Below are 16,011 nucleotides of genomic sequence, written 5' to 3' on the forward strand. Positions count from 1 at the left end.
ACCCTAATTATCATCGGTCTGGTATGGGCAATTTTCTCTCTTTATTGCTTTCTATAGGTGTCTCAAATGGTAAAGACTCTGCCTGCAATGCGGGAGACCTGGGTTCAATTCCTGGGTCAGGAAGATACACCAGAGAAGGGAATGGCAACCCACTCCACTATTTTTGCCAGGAAAATTCCACGGAGAGAGGAGTCTGGTGGGCTACAGTCCATAGGGTCACAAGAGTCAAACATGACTGAGCAACTAATATACATTATAAAATTATACATATATATATATATATATTCAGTTCAGTTCAATCGCTCAGTCATGTCCGACACTTTGCAACCCCATGAACCGCAGTACGCCAGGCCTCCTTGTCTATCACCAACTCCCGGAGTCCACCCGAACCCATGTCCATTGAGTCGGTGATGCCACCTAGCCATCTCATCCTCTGCCATCCCCTTCTCCTCCAGCCCTCAATCTTTCCCAGCATTAGGGTCTTTTCAAATGAGTCAGCTCTTCTCATCAGGTTGCCAAAGGACTGGAGTTTCAGCTTCAACATCAGTCCTTCCAATGAACACCCAGGACTGACTTCCTTTAGGATAGACTGGTTGGATCTCCTTGCAGTCCAAGGGACTCACAAGAGTCTTCTCCAACACCACAGTTCAAAAGCATCAATTCTTCGGTGCTCAGCTTTCTTTATAGTCCAACTCTCACATCCATACACGACCACTGGAAAAACCATATTGACTTTGGCATAGTCAATAAAGCAGAAATAGATGTTTTTCTGGAACTCTCTTGCTTTTTTGATGATCCAGTGGATGTTGGCAATGTGATCTCTGGTTTCTCTGCCTTTTCTAAAACCAGCTTGAACATCTGGAAGTTCACAGTTCATGTATTCCTGAAACCTGTTTGGATAATTTTGAGCATTACTTTACTAGCGTGTGAGACGAGGGCAATTGTGTGGTAGTCTGAGCATTCTTTGGCATTGTCTTTCTTTGAGATTGGGATGAAAACTGACCTTTTCCGGTCCTGTGGCCACTCTTGTGTTTTCCAAAGTTGCTGGCATATTGAGTGCAGCACTTTCACAGCATCATCTTTTAGGATTTGAAATAGCTCAATGGGAATTCCATCACCTCCACTAGCTTTGTTCATAGTGATGCTTCCTAAGGCCCACTTGACTTCACATTCCAGATTGTCTGGCTCTAGGTGAGTGATCACACCATCGTGATTATCGGGTTATGAAGATCTTTTTTGTATATTTCTTCTGTATATTCTTGCCACCTCTTCTTAATATCTTCTGCTTCTCTTAGGTCCATACTATTTCTGTCTTTCATTGAGCCCATTTTGCATGAAATATTCCCTTGGTATCTTTTATTTTCTTGAAGAGATCTCTAGTCTTTCCCATTCTATTGTTTTCCTCTATTTCTTTGCAGTGATCACTGAAGAAGGCTTTCTTATCTCTCCTTGCTATTCTTTGGAACTCTCCATTCAGATGAGTTTATCTTTCCTTTTCTCCTTTGCTTTTCACTTCTCTTCTTTTCACAGCCATTTGTAAGGCCTCCTCAGACAGCCATTTTGCTTTTTTGCATTTCTTTTCCATGGGGATGGTCTTGATCCCTGTCTCCCGTACAATGTCACGAACCTCCATCCATAGTTTATTAGGCACTCTATCTATCAGATCTAGTCCCTTAAATCTATTTCTCACTTCCACTGTATAATCATAAGGAATTTGATTTAGGTCATATCTAAATGGTCTAGTAGTTTTCCCTACTTTCTTCAATTTAAATCTGAATTTGTCACTAAAGAGTTCATGATCTGAGGCATAGTCAGCTCCCGGTCTTATTTTTGTTGACTGTATACAGCTTCTCCATCTTTGGCTGCAAAGAATATAATCAATCCGATTTTGGTGTTGACCATCTGGTGATGTCCATGTGTAGAGTCTTCTCTTGTGTTGCTGGAAGAGGGTGTTTGCTATGACCAGTGTGTTCTCTTGGCAGAATTCTATTAGCCTTTGCCCTGCTTCATTTTGTACTCCAAGGCCAAATTTGCCTGTTATTCCAGGTGTTTCTTGACTTCCTACTTTTGCATTCCAGGCCCCTATAATGAAAAAGACATCTTTTTTGGGTGTTAGTTCTAAATGGTCTTGTAGGTCTTCATAGAACCATTCAACTTCAGCTTCTTCAGCGTTACTGGTCGGGCATAGACTTGGATTACCGTGATATTGAATGGTTTGCCTTGGAAATGAACAAAGATCATTTTGTGGTTTCTGAGATTGCATCCAAGTCCTGCATTTCAGACTCATTTGTTGACTATGATGGCTACTCCATTTCTTCTAAGGGATTCCTGTCCATAGTAGTAGATATAATGGTCATCTGAGTGAAATTCATTCATTCCAGTCCATTTTAGTTCTCTGATTCCTAGAATGTCAACATTGACTCTTGCCATCTCCTGTTTGACCACTTTGAATTTGCCTTGATTCATGGACCTAACATTCCAGGTTCCTATGCAATATTGCTCTTTACAGCATCAGACCTTGCTTCTATCACCAGTCACATTCACAACTGGGTGTTGTTTTGGTTTGGCTCCATCCCTTTGTTCTTTCTGGAGTTATTTCTCCACTGATTTCCAGTAGCATATTGGGCACTCACCAACCTGAGGAGTTCATTCTTCAGTGTCCTTTCTTTTTGCCTATCTTTTTGTCAGTTTTCATTCCAAGCCCTAAGAAAGGCAGTACCAAAGATTGCTCCAACTACTGCACAATTGCACTCATCTCACACGCTAGTAAAGTAATGCTCAACATTCTCCAAGCCAGGCTTCAACAATACATGAACCGTGAACTGCCAGATGTTCAGGCTGGTTTTAGAAAAGGCAGCGGAACCAGAGACCACATTGCCAACATCTGCTGAATCATTGAAAAAGCAAGACAGTTCCAAAAAAACATCTATTTCTGCTTTATTGACTATGCCAAAGTCTTTGACTGTGTGGATCACAACAAACTGTAGAAAATTCTGAAAGAGATGGGAATACCAGACCACCTGACCTGCCTCTTGAGAAACCTGTATGCAGGTCAGGAAGCAACAGTTAGAACTGGATATGGAACAACAGACTGGTTCCAAATAGGAAAAGGAGTACATCAAGGCTATATATTGTCACCCTGCTTATTTAACTTATACACAAAGTACATCATGAGAAACACTGGGCTGGAGGAAGCACAAGCTGGAATCAAGATTGCCGGGAGAAATACCAATAACCACAGACGTGCAGATGACACCACCCTTATGTCAGAAAGTGAAGAAGAACCAAAGAGCCCCTTGATGAAAGTGAAAGAGGAGAGTGAAAAAGTTGGCTTAAAGCTCAACATTTAGAAAACTAAGATCATGGCATCCTGTCACATCACTTCATGGCAAACAGATGGGGAAACAGTGGAAACAGTGGCTGACTTTATTTTGGGGGCCTCCAAAAATCACTGGAGATGATGATTACAGCCGTGAAATTAAAAGACGCTTACTCCTTGGAAGGAAAGTTATGACCAACCTAGACAGCATATTAAAAAGCAGCGACATTACTTTGTCAACAAAGTAGCAATAAAATAGGTTCGTCTAGTCAAGGCTACGGTTTTTCCAGTAGTCATGTATGTGAGAGTTGGACTATAAAGAAAGCTGAGTGCCGAAGAATTGATGCTTTTGAACTGTGGTGTTGGAGAAGACTCTTGAGAGTTTTGGACTGCAAGGAGATCCAACCAGTCCATCCTAAAGGAGATCAGTCCTGGGTGTTCACTGGAAGGGCTGATGTTGGAGCTGAAACTCCAGTCCTTTGGCCACCTGATGAGAAGAGCTGACTCATTTGAAAAGACCCTAATTCTGGGAAAGATTGAGGGCAGGAGGAGAAGGAGACGAGAGAGGATGAGATGGTTCGATGGCATCACTGAGTCAATGGCCATGAGTTTGAAAAAACTCCAGGAGTTAGTGATGGACAGGGAGGCCTGGCATGCTGTAGTCCATGGGGTCGCAAGGAGTTGGACACGACCGAGAGACTGAACTGAACTTAAATGAACTGAATTTCACTATAAATATTATTCTATGACTTGTTTTTTCAATCAAATTACATGTCTTGGAGAAAAAAATGTATATATACATGAGTATATAAAATGATGCCTAAGGAGGAACATGTCTATAATCTCTAGTACATCTTCCTCTCTCTATATATATATATAAATTCATTCTTTATAAAAGTTGCAGAGTAATTGAAAACATCAATGGGCCATAACTTATTTAGTTATTCCCCTATTCACATGCATTTAGGCTTATTCTAACTTTTCATAATTAAAAAGTATACTTCAACTAACATATATACATCTTTGTCCATCTTTGCACAATATATATGATATTTTTTTAGTATGGGTTCCAAGAAGTTCTACTGCAAAGAGGTCAAATGATTTTAATATTTTTATGTTTATATGTACAGTTTTCATTTAATAACTTACACAAAGGCTGTAACAGTTTACATTCACATCAACAGTGTAACAACCTATTTTACTGCTTCTTTGTTCTTGCTGGTTATGAGCAATAGTTTTTTATTGAAGTAGAAATGATTTATAATATATTAATTTCACATGTGAAATTAATTAAACAGTGATTTAATATTTTTCTAGATTGTACTACATTTAAACTTATAAAATATTGACTGTATTTCCTGTGCTGTATAACATGTACTTGTAGCTTATTTATGTGGTATACAGTACTTTGTACCTCTTAACCACCTACCTGTATGTTGTCTCACCCTTCCCTCTATACCTGGGAATCTGTTTCTGTTTTGTTATATTTGTAAATTTGTTGTGTTATTTTCGATTTCATATATAAGTGATATCATAAAATATTTATCTTTTTCTGTCTGACTTATTTCACCATGCATAATATCCTCCAAGTCAATCCATGTGGTTGCAAATAGCAAAATTTTCATTCTTTTTTATGGCTGAGTAATATTCCACTGCATGTGTAACAATCACTTCTTTAATCATTACTCTGCTGCTGGACACAAGTTTCTTCTGTATCTCGGCTATGGAGAATAACGCTGCTGTAAACACTGACATGCATGTATCTTTTTGAATTAGTGCTTTTGTTTTCTTCAGACATATACCCAGGAGAGGAATTGCTGGAACATGTCAGAGTTCTATTTTTAGTTTTCTGAGGCACCTCCATACTGTCTTCCACAGTGGCTGTGGAATTTTATCTTGTAAATTATTTTTCCACAGTGGCTGCTACCAACAGTGTATAAAATTTCCTTTTCTCCACATCCTTGCCAACATTTTTTATTTATAGTCTTTGGGATGATACCATTCTGATAGGTGTTAGGTGATATCTCATTGTTGTTTTGATTTGTATTTCTCTGATGATTCACAATGTTGACATTCTTTTCATGTGCCTAATGGCCATCTGTCTTTCTTTGGAGAAATGTCTATTCAGATCTTCTGCCCATTTTTTGATTAGTTTCTTTGTTTGAGGGTTTTTTCAGTATTGAAATTATATCGACTGTTTATGTATTTTGGACATTAGCCCCTATTGGTCAGATCATTTGAAAATATTTCCTTCCATTCAGTAGGTTGTCTTTTCATTTTTTCAATGATTTCCTTTGCTGCGCAAAAGCTTTTAAGTATAATTATGTCCCATTTGTTTATTTTTGCTTATATTTCTTTTGCCTAAGGCGATAGATCCAAAAAATGTTGCTACAATTTATGTCAGAATGTTCTGCCAATGTTCTCTTCTAGGAAACTTTTAATCGCAAATTCATGATGATCTGTTTGTTACAAAACAGATTATTTCTTATTCAGTCTTGGCAGGCTGTATGTTTCTAGAAACTTGTCCAATTCTTCTAGATTGTTCAATTTGTTGGCATGTAACTGTTCATAGCATTCTCTTTTTTGTAACTCTGTAGTATTGCTTGTTATTTCTCCTCTTTCATTTATTTTATTTGAGTCCTCTCTCTTCTCTTCTTGGTGATCCTGGCTAAAGGTTTATCAATTTTTTTCTAATCTTTTAAAAAAACAGCTCTTGGTTCCATTGATCTTTTCCATTGTTTTTTATATCTTCTTATTTCCTCTCTTCTGCTGACTTTGGGCATCATTTATTCTCTTGTTTCTAATTTTTTATGTGGTGGGTCAGGCTGTTTATTTAAGATTTTTCTTGAAGGGCTATATTGCTATAAACTTCCCTCTTAGACTGCTTTTGCCACAGCCCACAGATTTTGGAATGCCGTGTTTCCATTTTTCACATGTCTTAAGGTATATTATGATTTCCTCTTTAATTCCTTCATTGATCCATTGGTTTTTCAGTAGCATGTAATTTATTCTCCACGTTTCTTCTTTTCCCATTTTTCTTTCCATAACTGATTTCTAGTTTTATACCACTAGTTTCTAGTGGTCAGAAAAAATACTTGACGTAATTTCTATCATCTTAAATATGTTGAAAGGCCCACCACATGATCTCTCATGGAAAACATTCTATATCCACTTGAAAAGGATGAATATTCTGCTGTTTTGGGATGGAATGCCCTGTAGATATCTATTAAGGCCCATTGATCTATTTTGCCTTTTAAAAGCGCTGCTGCCTTTTTTATTTTCTGTCTAGATGATCTATCCATCGATGTAAATGGGGTGTCAAAGCCCCTAGTATTAGTGTATTATTGTCAATTTCTCCTTTTATGTCTGTTACTATTTGCTTTATATATTTAGGTGCTCCTACGGTGGGTGCATATATGCTAACAGGTACAATATCCTCTTTTGCATCGATCCCTTCATTGTATAATGTCTCTGTCTTTGGTTTAAAGTCTTTTCTGTCTGATGTGAGTGTTGCTATCCCCATTTTCTTGTTGTTTCTGTTTTCATTAATATCTTTTTCCATCCCCTCACTCTCAGTCTTTGTGTGGGCTCACAGTCTTAGCTCTGAAGTGAGTCTCTTTTAGATAGTATATAGGACTCTGTTTAATCCTTTTTAGGTGATACTTAATCACTGGAGAATCTCAAAAAAAATCATTTTTAGGGAATTCCCTGGTGGTCCAGTGGTTAGAAGTCTGTGCTTTTAACTTCCAAGGATCTACGTTCGATCCTGGTTGGGAAACTAAGATCATGCAAGTTGTGTGGCGAAGCCAGAAAAAGAATCACTTTTAAAAGAATTCTTCAGGTTAATATCTAGTTTAAAGATGTTTCCTGGGTAGGAGAATGAGGTGGTTAACATTATTCAGGAACAGTGGACTGGGTAGACAGGCACTGGGTGAATGCAGAGCTCCACATACTGGGAGAGATTCCAGTTGGATATATTAGTAGTATGACTTTCCTGAAAGTCATCAAAGCAGACAACTGAAGACAAACTAGGGGAAACACCATCTGAGACAAGGCGGCAAAATACCGAAAGAGCTGAGCCCAATATGGTGATGGCCAATCTGTGAGTAGGTAGCCCCAAGAACAGGCAGGCGGTGCACTGGCAGCCACCATGAGGTGGGTGTGTACCCGGGGTGGGGGGGGGGGAGTTAAGGCTACAGGCAGCCAGTAGGATGGAAAGAAAGGGAATGCATTTGCACAAGTGCTTCTCTACCATTCATGTATACAGGAGTCACCTGGAAATCTTGCCAAAATGCAGGTTTTGATTCAGGGAGTCTAAGGGGGGTACTTTAAGATTTTACATTTCCCAACAAAATCCCAGCTGATGCTGACATGACTGGTCCCGGAACCGCTCTAAGTGTTAGTTGCTCAATCCTGTCCAACTCTTGCGACTCCATGGGCTGTAGTCCAGGCTCCTCTGTCTCTGGGATTCTCTAGGCAAGAGTACTGAAGTGAGTTGCTATTTCCTCCACCAGGGTATCTTCCAGACCCAAGGAAAGAACCCGTGTCTCTTGCATTACAGGTGGATTCCTTAGCATTTGAACCACCAAGGAAGCCCTGAACCGTTCTAGAAGGCTTGTATCACTACGCACAGAAAAGCTCCACTTTTCCAATGAGTGACAAAACGGGTTAAGAATTTGAAGAGTAAAGTAATGCAGATGTCAGAGTATGTGGCAGCCACTTAGGTCCCTCCTGGCTATATTCAAGATGGCTTTCTAAGATGAGGGGGGAGCTGATCTGCCTCTGGGAGTCAGGAGGCTTAGGTTATGCAAAGGGTAGGATTAGTGAGGCTGGGACATGGCCAGGAACTGGGCAGTGACTTCCTGCTGATTTTGAATTTGCACAAAACAAAGCAATAAACTGCTACACAGTTGTATTCTCAGCATCTAAAAGCTCTTTCACGTATCACTACTTCCATTAATAGGGCCCTTCACTATTTCTACTTTTCCCTCCAGCTATCCACATTTTGGTTTTTCATACCTCCATCAGAAGGTGGCCACAGAGGAAATAAAATGTACTGGAATGAAAACATGCTCATTTGTCTACTTGTATAGACAAGTATTAGCTGCCAAAAGTAGACAGGAAAGAAATTGAATGTATTTTTACGGGGAAGATTTTCAAACATTTTTTCAAACATTTTCCCAGCTCATTTGGGTAAACTAAGAGACCTAAGACCCACCTACAATTTGGGCTTCTACTTGTCAACAGGAAAAGAACTCAGCTTTTGTTTTGGGGTTTTTTTTTATAATTTAATTTAAAAACAAAAAAGGCAAAAACAATCAAGAGGGTACACAGTACCAAATTTTTGTATCCTATAATAACTGGGATAGATCATGATTAAGCTTTTAGCCACATACCGGTGGCACTAGTGGTAAAGAATCCACCTGTCAATTCGGGAGATGCAGATTTGATCCCTGGGTCAGGAAGATCCCCTGAACTAGGAAATGACAACCCACTCCAGTATTCTCGCCTGAGAAATCCCATGGACGGAGGAGCCTGGCAGGCTACAGTCCATGGGGTCGCAAAGAGTCGGACATGACTGAGCACACACACACAGCATCATACAGGGAAGAAGAAAATCTACAGAAACGTGGATCATGTGCTTATGAAAATGATCACTTCAGGGCCCACCAGGAGGAAGCCTATGGCCCACGGGAGCCTATGGATCACACACTTTGAGGACCCCTGGTCTGTGGTGGAGGCTTCAGAACTCTGAGAAGACTTGAGGCTCCTTGGAGGTTCCCTGCAGCCTAGAGAAGTAGGTGTATCCAGCTTCCAACCTCATTTTAAAGCAAAGCATCTCCCCTTTCATCAGGCTAATGCACAACATGGTGCTTCAGAACGGTTCCCAGGACTGGTGCAGTTTGACAATCACTGATTCAGAGTTACATTTGTGTATTTTCTCTGGGTTTGACTTATTCACGATATCCCATCACTCATAAATACAGAAATCCAGAGTTAACTATTTAAGTTTACATTGGGGATAGTCTCAAATTCCTTGATGAGATAAACTTCTGCAGCAAATTACTTGGATCAAAAACTAATACATTATCGCTGTGAGCTGTGTAATTGGGAATAAATACCCACTAATGAAGCATCTTGAAAGGGAAGAGCCTCAGGTATTCTGAGAAGTGAGGCACTGAAGTGTATCGCTCCTGGCTTTGATCATTATTTTTAAATACAGTTTCTTTGCTGTGCATCCATAAATCAGCATCCAGGAACCTGAAGTGGTGCTATAATAAGAAGGAGATGCTACAGATAATGGGATTAAATGGGACACTATAGATAATGGCATAGACGTTCACATATTATCATTCACGGGGAGAGACCAATAACACACTGTATAATATACTAGAGAAATGAGAATTATGGAATGTTTTCCAGACTTATATAATCAACCCCAATGTCAAACAAAGGACAGGTTCAGATGATAAAATGATCAAAGTACAGTAATAACAAAGGTGAACCTTGAAGGGCCTTTTCTCCCCTTTTCTCTGCAGTAGAACCACCTGAATAGTCACTTTTGGCAGAAAGCTAGTGCTTAGGAGGCTCTCTTAAGGAGAAGGCAATGGCACCCCACTCCAGTACTTTTGCCTAGAAAATCCCATGGACGGAGGAGCCTGGTGGGCTGCAGTCCACGGGGTCGCTAGAGTCGGACACGACTGAGCGACTGCACTTTCACTTTTCACTTCCATGCATTGGAGAAGGAAATGGCAACCCACTCCAGTGTTCTTGCCTGGAGAATCCCAGGGACGGTAAGCCTGGTGGGCAGCCGTCTATGGGTCACACAGAGTCGGACACGACTGAAGCGACTTAGCAGCAGCAGCAGCAGGAGGCTCTCTTAAAGTATCATTTTCCAACTAAAATTTATCTCACAAAAGCCCTACCTCCCCACCAGCCTACAGGGAGAACAGCTGATGCAGTCTCTGCTCCACTGGCAACAAGAAGTGGGTTCTCACTCTCAGAATCAGCCGAGCACTGCTGAGATAACTTTTGGGGGGCTTTACTTGCTGATCATTTGTTTCAGGCCTAGCTCCTCTTCACACTGTGAGTGTGAAGAGTAATGGACCAAATCAGTCTTCACCATTAAACACTCATTACCAACACAGGGCCTGGCACATGTCATTGAATCAGTATTAATATTTGTTGAGAGAATGATTGTCCTTACCAGGAGAACATTTGACATATAAGGCCAAGCTCAAGATCCCTAATAACTCCACCTGCTTCTCCTCGCAGTCCTCTATCATACACTTTTTTGGTTTGTGTTATCTGTGTTTCCTCTCCAACCTCAAGTTTGTTTGAGGGAAGGACCCCTTTTTTGTGGTACATAAGGTTTAAAGTACCTAAGATGGTACTTTGTATATTAATAGCATGATAAGCATATGATACTTGGTAGGTTTTTTTTAATATATACATAATTGCTATACAATGTGTTGTGTTAGTTTCTGCAGTACAATGAAGTGAATCAGCTCATGTATACATATATCCCCTCCTTCTTGGACCTCTCTCCCACCCCCCGCCACATCCCATCCCTCTAGGTCATCACAGAGCCCTGGGATAGGCTCCCTGTGCTATCCAGCAGCTTCCTGCTAGCTATCTTCAATAGATATTTATTAAATAAGCAAATGAGATTACTAGGTTTTCTAGGCTGTTCTGAAGATGTTTAACACATTATTTGATGATAAAACTACACTTAATTATGGAGTCCTGTGCAGAAACAGTTGTAGCTTTATTTTTATTAAGATAATAAGCATCTGTGTGTATTATCAGAGTGCTCAATTTATGGTATGAGGCTGTTTTGCTTCCCTGAACATAGACCACAGAGATCCTGAAAAATTAACTGCCACCCCAGAGCCAGTGCCTAACACAGGCATTTTTAATCCTTGAGGCTTTTGCAATAACTGAGCAACACTTTTTCAAATGTAGTAACACCAATATGCAGACATATTTATTGTCCATTCACAAAGCCATCCCTCAATATGATTACAATATGCCTCCCTGGATGTCATTAAAAACCAGGGTCTTATTTTTCTAGGATGAGTTAGCTGAGGTTCTGTATGAAAGAAGGTAATGGGAAATATGATTTATTGAGTGCCCTTCGGCCTTTTGCTTCTGTGCTACAACCTTGCGGTCCACTTCCAAAGTCGGGGTGTGCTTCTTGCAAAACTACATCTTTGGAGTAACTTGTTTTGTTCTTAATACATGCTCCCAGGAGCTTAATAAATATTATTTCTGCAACTTGCTTAGTGGCAAAATAATGAGTCCTTGGGGTACGCTTAGCCTCAGCTTTGCTACTAGAGTAGACAGATTCAGACTATTTTAACCGAAACTCAATTCAAGGGCAGAAATTAGTTCTAAGAACTATTAAAATTCAAATATTTGGTAACTGTTGTGCAGCATGTGTGTTCTAGAAAATGCTATCATTTTTAAAAGATAAGTTTTACCTTGTTGAGAAATTTCAAATATCAACTGAATATATTAATAACTGAAATGCTCCCAAGTAAACAAAGAGTTCTCAAAGAAATTGTGACCTTGTATAGACAAGTATCCATGGAGGAACAATTTTAAAACCATCTCTCTATTTCCTCATGGTATCTACAACAATGTGGGTGCATTGAAGTTGATGAATGGATAACACTGCAACCTTTCCAGCCTCTCTTGCCTTTCATTTGTCCATATTTCAAGCTTCACAGATATAGGGGATTTTAAATGGCAACCCACTCCAGTATTCTTGCCTGGAAAATCCCATGGACGGAGGAGCCTGGTTGGCTACTGTCCATGGGGTCGCAAAGAGTCAGACACGACTGAGCAACTTCACTTAAGGGACTCACTTAAGTTTTACCTCATCATTGTCTGACTGCTTCCCATGGGACCTCCCTCTTCTAGGAAATTTTGGTTTACTAGGTGGGAAAACCCACATCTTTGTATCCTGATATTTTAATCTCACATCATGCTACAGACTTTATTTCAAGTTGCTATAAAGTCATCAATTATCTTTTCAACAATTATAATCGATCATTTGAGTGCATCATCAATTATTTAACCATTCATCTCTTTGGACACTGTTGCCATTTTGAATAATGGCTCAATGAACAATGCTGTAAGTGTAACTTTTTTTCTGTCAAATTATATTTCCTAAGGATACATCCCAGGAGTGTAATTACTTCAAAAGGTAATTACTCAGAAGGGTAATTATTACTCATCCACAATCCTAATAAGTGAAAACAATTTTAAGTAGCCAATTTTCTTAACCCAATAAGATGTTTACATGTGGACTTAGAGATAACCTGGTGGTTCTAACTGCACCTAACTTTTTAACTAGCTAAGTGACTGCTTCAATCACCTAATTTCATGGAGCTTTACGCTCCTTTGTACTGGACAAGACTGGGTTGTGTGTGCCAGCTCTTCAGACTCAGATACCAATCAACACACTGCTGCTGCTGCTGCTGCTGCTAAGTCGCTTCAGTCATGTCCGACTCTGTGTGACCCCATAGACAGCAGCCCACCAGGCTCCCCCATCCCTGAGATTCTCCAGGCAAGAACACTGGAGTGGGTTGCCATTTCCTTCTCCAATGCATGAAAGTGAAAAGTGAAAGTGAAGTCGCTCAGTCGTGTCCGACTCTAGCAACCCCATGGACTGCAGCCCACCAAGCTCCTCCATCCATGCGATTTTCCAGGCAAGAGTACTGGAGTGGGGTGCCATTGCCTTCTCCGAATCAACACACTAGAAAAGTGAATTCACAAGTGTCCTCATGTATGCAGTGACCAGAGACCAACCTTGATGAACTCATGGAAGAAGTACAATGTATGTACAACATATGTTGGAAGAGCCATTGAAAGACCAGGGTCATCTGGCACTAAACAAGAGGACTAACGGGGAAAAAAGTTTACTGAAAGAACATATTTCAACACCCAAACACCTGGTGTCTGCTCAAATAAAGAGTCAGTTAACAGTCAATATTTGTAAAGGAGACGACAGCCCTGGTAGGGGCTAACCTTCTAGACTTTTCAATGGCTGGAAGCAAATGGACTCAAGAAAGACCCCTTCAGTAAGATGCAGCTAGGATTCAGGTTTTTGGCCCCGAAGTAAATAACAACTCAAGAATAATTAAGAAAAAATGAGAAAGCACTGGTAAGAACTTGCATTTCACAAGTCTGAAGAAAACGAATATTAGAGAAGCCTTACAGAAAACCAATATTTATATCAACTCAAGGGCATTGTACTATGAGGCAAGGCACTCTGGTCCTGGCCACTTCACCTGTTTTGGTGCTAGGTCCACGAGATTCCATGTTAATCTTAAAATAAGAAGTGAGACTTCCCTGGCAGTCCAGTGATTTAGAGTCTGCCTGCCAATGCCAGGGACACGGGTTCAATCCCTGGTCCAGGAAGACTACATGTGCCATGGGCCGACTAAGCCCAAGTGCCACAACTGTGGGAGCCCACGCTCTAGAGCCTCTGTTCCACAAGAGGAGCCAGCACAGACACGAAGCCAGTGCGCTGCAACTGGAGAGCAGCCCCCACTCGAAGCAGAGAAAGCCCACACACAGCAACAAGGCCCAGCACAGCCAAAAAATAAGCAAATAAATAATAAATTAATTAAAACTTTCTAAAATATGGGGTACCTGGAAAACAATAATTGAAGTTGGTGATTTAGTCACTAAGTCGTGTCCTACTCTTTGTAACCCCATGGACTGTAGCCCACCTCTGGGCTCCTCTGTCCCTGGAATTTCTCAGGCAAGAATGGTGGAGTGGATTGCCATTTCCTGGTCCAGGGGATCTTCCAAACCCAGGGATCAAATCTGTGTCTCCTGTTTGGCAGGCAGATTCTTTTATAACTGAACCACCTGGGAAGCCCCATAATTGAAGATATTCAAATCCAAATGAATATACTGGCAGTACAGTTCATTATGGAACATAACATAAAAATAAACATTCCTACCCTCCCCCAGCCAAACTTTCCTGAGGCCCTTACTATAGGAGACGGAATGTTACGGCAGTGAGAAAGGATCGACCTTGAGGAGACGGGAAGACAACGTGTGAGATCACCTGGAAAGTGAGACTTCAGATCTAGCTTGTTCCTGTACTGTCACCAGCCGTCATAAAGTCAGTAAAATCTTCCAAGACCATTCAAGCCTGCCTGGCCTCTGTCCTCTCTATGCTCTCCTCGGAGTGTAAGCTCTTCCATCTTTCATACTAGTATTTATCATCTACAATATGATATACTTATTATTTCAAGTATGATGACTCATCTCCCAAAGATACTGCAAATTCATGAGCTCAAGTTTGCGTATTTTATTCTTACCTGACTTAATCAGATTTTACAGAGTTAGACTCCCTGATTTCTCTAACAGTACTGCTTATCTTTGTGTATATCAAGAAATCTTTTTCTATCAAAGACAGTATGAGGTAAATCAAACGAGAACCTGACTTCAAAATATCTAGAATGTAGAATGGCAACATCAGCGTTGGAAAACCCCACAGGAGGTGGCCAATACACACCTATTATTACAGGTACTGATGCTATAATTTACAATACAAAAACAAATGCCTCGGGACTTTGCTGGTGGTCCGCGGGTTAAGAATCCACATGCCAATGCAGGGGACATGGATTCGATCCCTACGCAGGGAACTAAGATCCCCCACGCCAAGGGGCAACAAAGCCTGTGGGCCACAGCTACTGAGCACACGCACTGGAGCCCATGAGCCACAATTACTGAGCCACATGCTTCAACTACTGAAACCCACACACCCTGGAGCCTGTGCTCCGCAACAAGAGAAGCCTTCATAATGAGAAGCCTACATATAGCAAGAAAGACTCAGCAAGGCCAAAAATAAAGTTAAAAAAAAAAAATCAAATAAATGCCTCTATTTGGAAAGTTGAATTAAGAGCAGAACACTCTTTGTAGGTCTCTTCATAGAAACTACTAAATTTGTATTTGTTTAAACCAGATCTCTTCAGTGGTCTTATTTCCTACTATCTTGGAGGAAATAAAATTGCTTAAAATATTCACAAAGACTACACTTCATACTTGTGCGGTACAGACAATACTTACATATTCACCAAAACGTCTTCTATGCTGCCTGGATACTTACGGAGATCTAATTTCCCTGCTCCCCTTCATTTAATGGAGCTGTTATGACAACATCTAGACAGGCAATGTGAGCAGAAGGAATCCATGCCACTTGCAGGCCTGGCTTAAAACAAAAAAAAAAAACACTCCCTCAGGCATGATTCTCCTCTTTTTCCCCTTCATGAGCAAGCTAGCGGCTATGTGGTAAGGATGGCTGGGTACCAAGTTTAAAAAGCATGCACTTCTGATTCACCATTTTAAGAAGTACTGACCAGGAGAACAGCCTGACCAGGAACGTCCGCACAGGATGCTATAAGAGCAAAAAATAAAGTTCTATTATATTGAGCCATTGAGATGTGTGTGTTCTGGTTATAGAAATTAGCATTAATTTTCCCGGTTAGTACAACTTCTTTGTATCCACCAGGTGAGAGAATAAAATACTGAATAAATGTGTTTTGAGTTTGTTACATTTTTCATATTCCAGTAGTTGCTAATTCCACTTGACCTCATTTCAATGGATGACCAAGGGCTAAAGCTACCCACCCAAGCCAAGCACCAAAATCACCTTTTGAAGATGTAGC

At 40.5% G+C, this 16,011-nt stretch overlaps 1 long non-coding RNA gene across 1 annotated transcript; it reads right to left on the bottom strand.

The window, feature by feature from the left end:
• Positions 1–5,942: 5,942 nt before the first annotated feature.
• LOC147366687 (uncharacterized) lies at positions 5,943–15,657 on the bottom strand. Its single transcript, XR_015169479.1, has 2 exons — positions 15,453–15,657; positions 5,943–7,791 (listed from the first exon to the last, which is right to left on the bottom strand). It is a non-coding gene; the product is annotated as an uncharacterized LOC147366687 (long non-coding RNA).
• Between the last annotated feature and the right edge of the window lie 354 nt (positions 15,658–16,011).

The sequence above is a fragment of the Bos grunniens genome, chromosome 8, assembly GCF_055505025.1.
Source record: "Bos grunniens cultivar Pamir isolate PY7600 chromosome 8, Bosgru_T2T1.0, whole genome shotgun sequence".
NCBI lineage: Eukaryota > Metazoa > Chordata > Mammalia > Artiodactyla > Bovidae > Bos > Bos grunniens.